Genomic DNA, 12,307 nt, shown 5'->3' on the forward strand with positions numbered 1-12,307 from the left:
AAATATGCTTACCCCATTCTCCAAATTGGTTCTGGGGGATTTCTACTGGAAGTGATGAAAAAATAAATAATAATCTGGGAAGAGTATACATTTTAACGGATCTAATTCTACTGCCAAAGTCGAGAGGAAGGCGGGCCCATCTAGTGAGGTCATCATATATATTTTGATTAACTGAATTATAATTGATAACAAATAGCTGTGAGAGATCCTTAGGTAGACGTACTCCAAGGTAATTTATGTGAGTTGAATTCCAATTAAAATTATACCTTGTGATAAAGTCTTGCGTAGGACAATAATTAAATGTCAAGACCTGGGTTTTGTGTACATTAAGAACAGAACCTGAATGTGTTTATGGAAGTCCTATTTTGTACCTCCCACAGATATGCCTTTAAGTCCGTCCTCCTGCCGAATTGCTTCAGCCACGTTGCAAAATTATAGAGTTGGAAACACTCCCGTTGGGAGTAAAAAAAAAGCTTGAATACAGCATAATCTTTGCTAAAGCCAAATCTGTTCATCACTAAATAGAGGAATTCCCACCCAAACAAATCAAAAGCTTTTTCAGCATCCAAACTGAGGACCATAGAGCTACTATTTTCCTGCCTAACCTGCTGAATGATATGCAATGCTCTCCTTATATTGTCCTGAGTTTGTCTATTTTTTATAAAGCCTCATTCATCTATTAATAGTGGCATTGCGGTTTCCATTATTTTGGTTAGGATGGTTGCGTAAAGTTAATAGTCTGTGTTTAAAACACTAATAGGTCTGAAACTACTACACTCCATCTTGTCCTTTCCATCCTTAGGGATGACTGATAGCCTCGTTCCAAGAAGGGGGAAGAGAGCCTTCTTTTAAGACAAAATTAAAATAGGTTACAAGTAAAGGGAGCAGATGGATTTGTACCATTCTGGGGGGAAACCATCGGTACCGGGTGACTTGTTAGCATTAAGACTTGTAATAGCCTTTTCTATTTCTTCTACTTTTATTGGGGAGACAAGTTTATCATTAATTTCTTTACCAAATACAGGAAGGTCTAAGGATTTTAAAAATTTGAGTATAGTCGTTTCATTACTATGTTATTTTTGAGAATATAAAGATGTATAATCATTTTCAAATGCCATTTGTATACAATCGATACTAGTAGTAATCTTTTTTGTCACAGGGTCTCTAATCTTGTGGATTGTATTGTCCGCTTGTTGCTTTCTAAGCCTCCAAGCTAACAGCTTTGTCGCTTAAGGCCTGACTCGTAGTATCTTTGCCTCATGAATCTAATATTTTTCTCAACTTCCTCGCTTGATATTTGATCTATTTCTTGCTTTAAATTTCTGATTTTATTTATGATACTGGCCTCTTTATTGACAATTTGCGTTCGCTCTATTAATTCTTCCTGCAGTTTTGATAATTTTCTTGCTTTTATCTTTTTCAACATTGATGTCCTGGCTATGATTTTCCCCCTGAGAACGGCTTTACCTGCATCCCATAAAATACTAGGATTCACATCTCCGGTATCATATCCTGTAAATATGAGTTTAAATCAGACACTATTGAATTCCTAAAAGCAGGGTCATTCAACGTACCGGTGTTGAGTCTCCACAGTGTTTTGCGCTGTCTACTGTCTAAATGTAACGTCAGATAAATTCCAGAGTGGTCCGAGAGGTCTTTCGGGCCCATTCTACAATCCCTTACTCTATGTAAATCCCCACCATACATAAAGCAATAGTCGATTCTAGAGTGAACTGAGTGTCGCGCAGAATAAAAAGTATAACCTGGGACTGATCCATGCACAAACCGCCATCCATCATTCAGTCCAAGGTCTTTTAGTACTTTATTTATATATTTCTCAGTAGCGTTATTTTTCATCTTTCTATTCGTTGTATCTAGTAGGGGTTGAATTAGCATGTTAAAGTCTCCGGCAAATATTAGAGTCCCATATGTTTCAGAGGCTATCAAATCAAACACCTTTCCAAAAAATTATTTATCACTCCCAGGGGGGGCATATACATAAAAGAGAGTCACTTCTATTTGATCTATTTTTCCTTTAATGAGAATGAATCTACCATCTTTATCACCTATTTGGGATATAAATTCGAATGTAGTCGAATTTGAAATTAGTCCGGCAACTCCCCTCCGTTTTCCATTTTTAAATGATGAGTAAAAAGAGTTCCTAAAGCCCATTTTTTTAAGTTTTTTTTAAGGGCCAGAAAGGTGAGTTTCTTGCCAAAATGCTATGTTTACCTTCTCCTTTTTTAATTTAGTTATCATTTTACTTCTTTTGATCGGATTATTCAGCCCATTTACATTCAATGACAGTATGTTATAGTGTTGGTATTGCATTATGTGTACTCATGAGCAATTGTACTGAGTTTAAAATAAAGTAGAACAAGAGAACTAGAACAATAAAACAGAACATCAAACTGAGCTTCTAACAAGCAAGGTGACATGTCGCCTCGACAGTGAGGGGACCAGGCCACAAAGTGGGGCCCCTCTGTAGCAAAAAGAGAGAAAAAAAAGAAGGAAGAAAGTCTCGTGGCTCTCTGTCTGTGCGCACCGTAGGTATCAGCAGTATAGTACAGTGTATTTGTTAAGTCAAAAGAAAGTGTCGGACAGGGGTTTCATCAAGGTCAAAAAACACTTGTTTGTTTTGGACACTGTTTTAAGATGTGTTCAATAATAGTCCTTAGTATCTTTCAGGATATTTATTTAACATTCACAGGGTTCATCGACTAACAGACATCTCTTGGGTGGCCACGAACTATCTTCCTCCGACCTCCGTGCCAGCACGCATGCGCACATGCCTTCTCGCTCGGTACGGAGGCTCACCTGTGACAATGCGTATGAGCATTGCATATAGTTCTACAGACACGCAGTTCCTTTTTCCAAGCTGTATAGAGAGCCTTCTCCTTCACTGAAAACCGGAGGAACCGAACCACTATCGAGCGTGGAGGGGCACTTGCAGGAGGTTTTGGTGCCAGAGCGCGATGAGCGCGCTCTATACCCAGGACACGGCCCCTATCCAAGGGCAGACTGTCTCAGAGTTCAGTCTTAATCAGGTTTTCAACGAAGGTTACAGTGGATGTACCCTCGGCGTCCTCCGGGACGCCATATATCCTAACGTTGTTGCGCCTGGAGTGACCCTCCAAATCAGACACTTTATCCCGCAGAGCTAGTTGATCGCGAAGCAGTTGGTTGAGGGCGTCCTTCACTCCAATGTCCCATCTTTCCATATCGGCCATTTTTTCCTCCATCTCATCAATGAGTTTCACCGCGCCCTCAATCTGACCAGCCGTATCTTGCATTTTCCGGACTATTTCTGTGGAAAATTCCTCCATTTGTTTTTTAATGTCCTCCCGAAAACTGGCATGAAAGTCTGAGAGGTCTTTTTTCAATTCGGCTCGGAACGCTGCCATACCCGCGGTCATAACTTCGCTCACGGCTACACGGATTAGGTCCAAAGTATCGCCTTCTCCGGGGCCGCCATCTTGACCTGCTAAAGTTTCGCTAGCCGCATCTCCTTTGTCGATTTTCCGATCGGCGTTGTATCGTAACCCATATCCGCCTTTCTTGCTTTTATCCCCATCCATTGTTATTCAGTGTGTATCAATTTGAATGAACAAAAACGCTTGAATTAGGGGGAATTTAAAGGCTGGTACCGGAGCTCTGTTTCTAAGCTGTCATGCTGTTTCGCGCGCCACCGGAGGGTCAGTTAAGAAGTATTTTAACGTTCAGCCTGCAAAATTACTAGTAGTAGCCTACTCATTTACAGTTATCTCGGACGCGCGCAGACACTACGATACGCAAACACGTCATTAATAAACACCCATGTCCCGTCGCTTAGCAACCGGACACGCTTACCGGACTACTTACGGAGTGGTAACAATGACGTGAATCAGGCAATAAATCCACTTTCCTTGACAGCGGTCAAGTTCGGTGTGCATAAAAATACCGACGGAGCTCAGTGGACCAATTGCGAACTATTGCAGCTGCTCTAAGTTAAACCCCAATCTATTCAGAATAAGTGTATGCATGTCGATTAAAACAGACTACACCACCTCTTCTATTCGGCATAGAATTCTATGCCGAACAGATAATTGTAAACCGAATGAGGCGTATATATGATCATTTTCTATTCCGCATAGAAATCTATGCGGGTCAGATGTGTCCATGTAAACGCGGCTACTGTTCCTAGTGGGACTACAGTGGTCCTAGTGGGACTCCAGTGGTCCTAATGGGGTTCCAGTGGTCCTAGTGGGACTCCAGTTGTCCTAGTGAGACTCCGGTGGTCCTAGTGGGGTTCCAGTGGTCCTAGTGGGACTCCAGTTGTCCTAGTGAGACTCCGGTGGTCCTAGTGGGGTTCCAGTGGTCCTAGTGGGGCTCCCTTACAGTGGTCCTAGTGGGGTTCCAGTGGTCCTAGTAGAGCTCCCTTACAGTGGTCCTAGTGGGGTTCCAGTGGTCCTAGTAGGGCTCCCTTACAGTGGTGCTAGTGGGGTTCCAGTGGTCCTAGTAGGGTTCCAGTGGTCCTAGTAGGGTTCCAGTGGTCCTAGTGGGGTTCCAGTGGTCCTAGTGGGGTTCCAGTGGCCCCAGTGGGGCTTCCTTAGAGTGGTCCTACTGGTGAGGATGGTCTGTAAGATGTTGGTCTTCTTCATTCAATTTTTGTAACAACAACAAATCAATCGCACAGTGGTAAGCTTCATTATGGTGCTCCCAGTTAGGTATGTCGACCGAGGGGGCATTACAGGCCAGGCTGAAGCCCAGTCCTGGGCCGTTATCACTGCTCTGATAGGGACTGTGAGCAAATGTGCTCGTGTGTGTGTGTGCACAGGTTCTTGCATGCAAAAGCAGTGTTTGTAAGGGTATTGGAAGTGGTGTCTTTAAAGGCTGGGCTTTGCTGCAGCAGACTCATCCGCTGATCTCTGGTGTACATGACCCATTCGTCTTTGACAGCTGTGGGCTAAAGATGGTGCACCAGAGAGTGATTTGAACTGATTTGCGAGAATTCAAACCAGCTGAAGGAAATTAGCCAGCAGGGGCCCAATCACATCGTTCAACAGACCGTGAGGAAACCAGTTCCACGTCCAATGAATCCCAGTCTAATCTGAGTGTCTGGTACCACCAGACACTCAGAGAACCTCCACGAGGAGAGAGACATGGACAAGCCCGTCTTTGGGTGTTGAGGAACCTTTGGACGGACAAGCTCAGGATATGATTACTGACAGCGAGGGCCCGGTCCAACCCTCTCTGGATGACCGGCCCTCTCCCAGGAGCCAGGTGTCAGGCCCCCAGTACACAGAGGAATAAGACCCAAATCCCCCTCCCAAGAGCCAGGAGCCAGGCCCACGGGACAGGAGGACCTCCACCCTGACCCTCCCACCAGGCCATTGGGACACGAAGACCCCCACCCTGACCCTCCCACCAGGCCCATGGGACACGAGGACCCCCACCCTGACCCTCGCACCAGGCCCATGGGACACGAGGACCCCCACCCTGACCCTCACACCAGGCCCATGGGACACGAGGACCCCCACCCTGACCCTCCCACCAGGCCCATGGGACATGAGGACCCCCACCCTGACCCTCCGACCAGGCCCATGGGACACGAGGACCCCCACCCTGACCCTCACACCAGGCCCACAGACAAAAGGAACAGACCCCCACCCTGAACCTCCCACCAGGTCCACGGGACAGGAGGACCCCTACCCTGAACCTCCCACCAGGCCAACGGGACAGGAGGACCCCCATCCTGACCCTCCCACCAGGCCCATGGGACACGAGGACCCCCACCCTGACCCCCCCATCAGGCCCACGGACAAAAGGAGCAGACCCCCCCCCTGACCCTCCAACCAAGCCCACGGGACACAAGGAACAGACCCCCACCCTGACCCTCCAACCAGGCCCATGGGACAGGAGGAACAAGAACCCCACCCTGACCCTCCAACCAGGCCCACGGGACACGAGGACCCCACCCTGACCCTCACACCAGGCCCTCGGCCAAAAGGAACAGACCCCTACCCTGACTCTTACACCAGGCCCACACAGGCTACTTCTGTCCAGTAACTAGTGGTAGTGTCTCAGAGGCCAGTCCAGCTCCTCCAAACCCTGTCCTAGGTGGCCCCATGTGATGAGGGACCACAAAGAACCCACATAGCTCCAGCAGCAGAAGACAAAAGCAGAAGAGGGGCAGTATGTATTTTGACTCCAGTCAGACCTTTATAGGTTCTCTCCTAGTTTAAACAGATCTTATCATTAACATTTTATACAATGCCGGTCTGTACTGTCAGTCACTCTCTTTGCCTGTCTCTCTCTCTCTCCGTTTGTCCCTTGTCTGCCTCTCCGTCTGTCTCTCCATCTGTTTCTCCACCTGTCTGTCTCCCTGTCTGTCCCTCTGTCTGTCTGTCTCTCTGTCTGCCTGCCCACCTGTCTCTCTGTCTGTCTCTTTGCCTGTCTCTCTGATTGTCTCTCTGTCTCAGCATCACAGGCCAGTATCCGTGCGTTTGTTGGGATGGATTAGCCAGCGTCCACACCACTGGCATTTGTCTGTGGAGGGTCAGTGTGTCTGACCCTTGACCCAGTGGTGCGTAGCAGTGGCTGAGGTCCGGGGATGGTGAGTGTGGCCGCTCTCCAGGGCTCAGACGGTTAATATTTCATGGTAAGCCTTCAGACGCATCCAGCATTTATAGCTTCCGAGGGGGAGGAAGAGGAAGAGGAAGAGGTAGAAGCCAGAAGCTGTGTTTGTGTGTGTGTGTGTGTGTGTGTGTGTGTGTGTGTGTGTGTGTGTGTGTGTGTGTGTGTGTGTGTGTGTGTGTGTGTGTGTGTGTGTGTGTGTGTGTGTGTGTGTGCGTGCGTGCGTGCGTGCGTGCGTGCGTGCGTGCGTGCGTGCGTGCGTGCGTGCGTGATGTGTTTGTTGCCGAGTAGGAGCCAGCGGTCTTTGTTAATGCTTTGTTGTTTTGCGCATCTTCATCTTGCTCCTCCTCATCATCATCATTGTTGTTGTTCCTTATTAATAAATGTCCACATCATATCATTGTTCTTCAATCCATATGCCTTTTTTGCTTCGGTATTTTATATTTTTAATATGCATTTATGGACTGCACATGGAGCCGTTCCAGCCTGGTCTGGCTGCAGCCTTCGGAGAGGGTTAAGGTTAGAAAGCTCAGAGTGTTCTCTCTGCTACCTCATCACAGGGTTTGGTCTGGCTGCAGCCTCCCCCCTCTGGGAGAGAGCTACGTGGGTTCTCTGTGGTCCCTCATCACATGGGGCCACCAAGGACAGGGTTTGGAGGAGCTGGACTGGCCTCTGAGAAACTGCCACTTGTTACTGGACAGGAGCATCCTGTGTGCTGCCTGCCCACAGCTGGCTGTTGACCCCGTGAACCAGAGAGTTCCCTGCTCCCAGAGGTAAAGATCTTTGTTCAAGAATCACTGGTCTCATATGACCGCAGCATTGAAGATTACCATATGCCAATATGTCTCTGGTTGTGATAGCAAGCCGTGCTGAATAAATTATGCAGGGCTTAATATAATGCACTATAAACCAGGGCTACCATGCCTGGTATCATCTATGTGTTTGTGCCCCCCCCCCCCCCCTTCCAGGGTGGTTTCAGAATTCAAGGAAACCTACTCCTTCATTATGTATTCTCTTCTGCATAACACCCAAGTTATGAGACACATCCTCCTCCCTAAAGCCCCCTCTTTTAGATTAAAGAAGATATGCAAGCTCTGCCGGACACACACAGACATTTATAAGAAGCCGCCGCCTCCCTGTCCACAGACCAACTTCTTACCTTCTGCTGCTGTGAGTTCAGCCTGTCTCATGTAGAGCTTAGAGGGATCCTGCTTTATCACAGCACAAAGCACTGAGGGAATGTCCCAGCTACACCGTGACGGAGCCCATCTCCGTCCTCCTCCGTCACCCACAGGACAAGACAACGAGCTTCAAAACCGCCTTTTGGCACACACTCGTCCACTTCCTGTCCATCTACTTACCCCGAGGTGTGTTTCCTGTTTACCACTGCAGGCCTGTGTGTCGAGTGTCTACCGTCTGTATGCTGTGTGCTGGGGGAGGGGGTGTGATGATTTATACAGTGGCTCAGGTGTGGGGACTACTGGTCCGTGAGGTTGTAGGTACGATCCCCGGTGTCGGGAAGCCTGTCATGCGAGCAACATTCGTCAACGCTGACGGACTCCTGCCGCCTTGGACCTGAATACACCTAGGGTGGTACTTTGGATATAAATGTTGCATCATAGAATTCTGTGAGTCGAAAAATCTCAACATTGAATAGAAGCCAGCTACCGGTTTTGGCTTACGACAGCTTCTTAAATTGTATATATTATATTGTTACCTGATTTCACCCGAACCAGTTTTTTTTGGTATGCGTGTGCATGCATAGGTTCACGTACAGCCACTATACACCCCCCTGGTCCAAAGACAGCCGGTGACAACTCGCACTATCAGGAGGTGGTCCCCTGAGATGGAAAGTGCCCTGAGAGACTGTTTTGACACCACAGTATGGGATGTGCTGATTGACCCGCATGGTGAGGACAGAGAGGGGATGACACACTGTCTGATGGAGTCCTGACAGTCCTGTCAGGACTGTCCGCTGCTACCCTAATACCAAGCCATGGGTAACGCGGGAAGCCAAGGCTCTCCTCAAGAAGAAGAAGGCTGCCTTCAGGAGCAGGGACAGGGAGGCCATGAAGGCAGCACAACAGGAGGTGAAACACTGTTTGATGGAAGCTAAGGACAGCTACAGAAGAAAGGTGGAGCAGGAGCTGAGGTAGAACAACATGAGGGAGGTCTGGGAAGATGTGAGGACCATCACAGGTCAAAACACAAAGACCAGAGCTACAGGGGGGGACAATGCAGACAATGGAGAGGGCGAACGAGCTGAATGACTTCAACAGCTTCAACCAGCCCTCGTCCCCCCGAACACCCCCACCCTCACCGCAGCCATCCCTCCTTCTTCCCTCTACACACCTCCCCCCAGACACCACAACACCCCCCTCCCCCCCCCCCCCCCCCACCTCAGCACAATCCCCACCTCACATCACCACAGACCAGGTCAGAGGAGAGCTGAGGAAGCTCCGGCCCAGAAAAGAAGGAGGCCCAGACAAAGTGTGTGTGTCCGAGACTACTGAAGACCTGCGCTGCAGAACTGGGGGAACCACTACAACGGATCTCCAACCTTGGCCCGCGGCTAGGGAGAGTGCCCATGCTCTGGAAGACATCCTGCTTCGTTCCGGTTCCGAAGAAGAACAGGCCCAGCGAGCTGAATGACTTCCGACCGGTGGCACTCACTTCACACCTGATGAAGACGTTGGAGCGGCTCTTCCTCAGCCTCCTCAGTCCCCAGGTACAACACGCCCAGGACCGCCTGCAGCTCATGTACCAGCCAGATGTTGGTGTGGAGGATGCCATCCTCTACATCAGGGATGGGCAACTGGCGGCCCGCGGGCCGCATACGGCCCGCATCCTCACTCAGTCAGGCCTGCACATAATTAAAATAAATCAATGTTGGGCCACTGTTTTTCAGTTTTGTGACATCATTGAATGATGATGTATGTGAGCCCTTTGCACTGATAAAAATACTACCCATTCATGTGGCTGTTTGAGCATGGAAAACATGAAATGAATGTATGTTGGTTCAAATAAAATACCGCACATAGATTATGTTTCTGGAAGATTTTTTAGTTAGTGGCCATCCTCAAAATGCACCAGAATACCGGAAATCATATCTACCAAATACAAAATTGTGTAGCTTCTCTCAGCTCACGTTAAGTTGAAGTGTGCAGTCATGTGGCCCTCTGATGGGTATGATGAAAAATGTGGCCCTCTTTATCATGAAAGTTGCCCATCCCTGCTCTCCATGTTACACCAAGTCCACTCCCATCTGGATAAGGGAAGCGGCACAGTGAGGATTCTCTTCTTGGACTTCTCCAGTGCCTTTAACACCATCCAGCCCCCTATGCTTCAGGACAAACTGAACAGGATGGGAGTGGACCCCTATCTGGTGGACTGGATTGACGATTATCTCACTGAAAGGCCACAGTACGTCAGGCTGAAGGACACCATGTCTGACACTGTGGTCAGCAACAATGGAGCCCCCTAATGCAAAGTGCAGGCCCATCTTCTCTTCACCCTGTACACCTCAGACTTTTGTTACAACTCGGAGCTATGGCACATACAGAAGTACACCGATGACACAGCCATCGTTGGGTGTATCAGGGGTGACAGAGAGGAGGAGTATCAGAGTCTGGTGGGGGACTTTGCTCTCAGGTGCCACACTAACCGGCTACAGCTCAACACCTCTAAGACAAAGGAGCTGGTCATTGACTTTATGAGGGCCAGACCAAGCCCGCAACCAGTCCTGCTAGAGGGAGCTGAGGTGGAGGCTGTAAAATCATACAAATACCTCAGGGTGTGGCTGGATAATAAACTGGACTGGACAACAAACACCAGCTACCTGTATGGGAAGACACAAGCAGGTTGTATTTCCTTAGGAGATTGCGGTCCTTCAACATCTGCAGCAAACTGCTGTGGATGTTTTACCAGTCTGTGGTTGCCAGCGTCCTCTTCTACACTGTGGTGCGCTGGGGAGGCAGCATATAAAAGAGGGACACCTCCAGACTGGATAAACTGATCAGGCGGGCCGGCTCTGTGGTCGGCATGAAGCTGGACTCACTGGTGACGTGGCAGAGAGGAGGACACTGGACAAACTGCTGGACATTATTGACAATGCCAGCCACCCCCTGCACAACGTTGTCAGCAACCAGAAGAGCCTGTTCAGTGGAGGGCTTGTCCTTCCCATGGTTAGAACCAACAGACTAAAGAACTCCTTTGTCCCTAATGCCATCACACTCTACAACTCGTCACTCGAGGGAAGGAGGAGGAAATAGAGGAAATACAGTAAAAAGGACAGAAGGGAAGGAGTGGTGCACTGTGCAATAATCTAATCTACCCACATACATAACTTGACACTATTCTTCTTTTTTTGTGCAATAACCTAATTAACCGCTTAATTTAACTGCTAATTTAATTTATTTAACTGCTAATTTCTGCGATTTGTCATTTATCATTTATTTATCCACTGTATGACAACACAATACCATATACAGCCATATATTTATCTATATTTATCCTCGATACAGTTCTCTATATTTATTTTCTTTTATTAAAGGTCCGAGCAGCGAAGCTGCTTGGCCCCTATTGTTTCTGTAACGTTTTTTTTCCCCTCAAATTATGTAAAAGTAATACTGCAGCCTATACCGTAGGTCGAAAATTCTTGAAATTTGCACTTATGGTTACCAATAACCCCCTCTACCCATAAACCCTAATAGTGGTACTGCACCCAAAGGTGGCGCTATTGTAAATAAATCATGAATTCGGCTAATTTCTCCTCACCAGAGGACCTGGACTCAAAATATTCTTTCAGAATATTAATCTCTAGAATCAGACGCATTTATCAAACCCTGAATGCCTCTTATGCCCTAAAAATGTACACTTATCCCACAATTTCATATTAAACCTCAACATGATAAAAAGATTCACAGGCTACAAAATAATAATAAAAAATTCACCAAAATCGCCAAATAAAATCTTTAGACCAAGCCTCACAAAAATCATTGGACAGAATTTGTTTTACTTAGTTCCATTTGAGAAATATTGGCCAATAAAGTTGGAGCAGTTAGCCCATTTTTCTTATATGACCATTTTGATATTGTATAAAAAACCATACAACTATTATTAGGTGGATACCAATACCCCCCATTACTAATAAACCCAAATTGTGGTACTGCACCCAAAGGTGGCGCTATTCAAAAAAATTATGAACCAGCCTTATTTCTCCTTGCGAGATTTACCTGGACTCAAAATTCTTTCATCATATTCATCTCTAAAAACGGATGCATCTATTCACCCTGCCGTGTACTGGTGATCCTTAGGTTGAGAGTTTGAATCCTGATTAGGGCATTATGAACAACCTGAACATGACATTCTGTCATTGCCACTCATTTAAGAAACACAACACCTAACGGCACCTGAAATTCATCAGGCAATCAACATTCCACTTTCAACATTCATTAGTTTCTAAGAATCGGTCTGCCAAGACACAAAATGGCATTAAGGGGAACTTCTTCTTTAACAATTTTTCCTTCATAATGAACTCTGTCATATCAATATTTCTTCCATTAGTGTTCTTGACAACAAATGTTTAATTTCCCCAGAAGATTTTTCAGGTATTTGCTTTTAAGAAAACCCTTAATTAATTTGAGAAATGTTTCCTTGGAGTGTTCTGGATGTTGTGTGCTTATCAATAGAC

The 12,307-nt window shown here is 47.0% G+C and overlaps 1 protein-coding gene across 1 annotated transcript in view; it reads left to right on the forward strand.

The window, feature by feature from the left end:
- Window positions 1-12,307, forward strand: part of vipr1b (vasoactive intestinal peptide receptor 1b) — a 56,197-nt gene that overhangs the window by 13,868 nt on the left and 30,022 nt on the right. The gene's annotated exons all lie outside the window — the stretch shown is intronic.

Source organism: Gadus macrocephalus, chromosome 23, assembly GCF_031168955.1.
Source record: "Gadus macrocephalus chromosome 23, ASM3116895v1".
Classification (NCBI taxonomy): domain Eukaryota; kingdom Metazoa; phylum Chordata; class Actinopteri; order Gadiformes; family Gadidae; genus Gadus; species Gadus macrocephalus.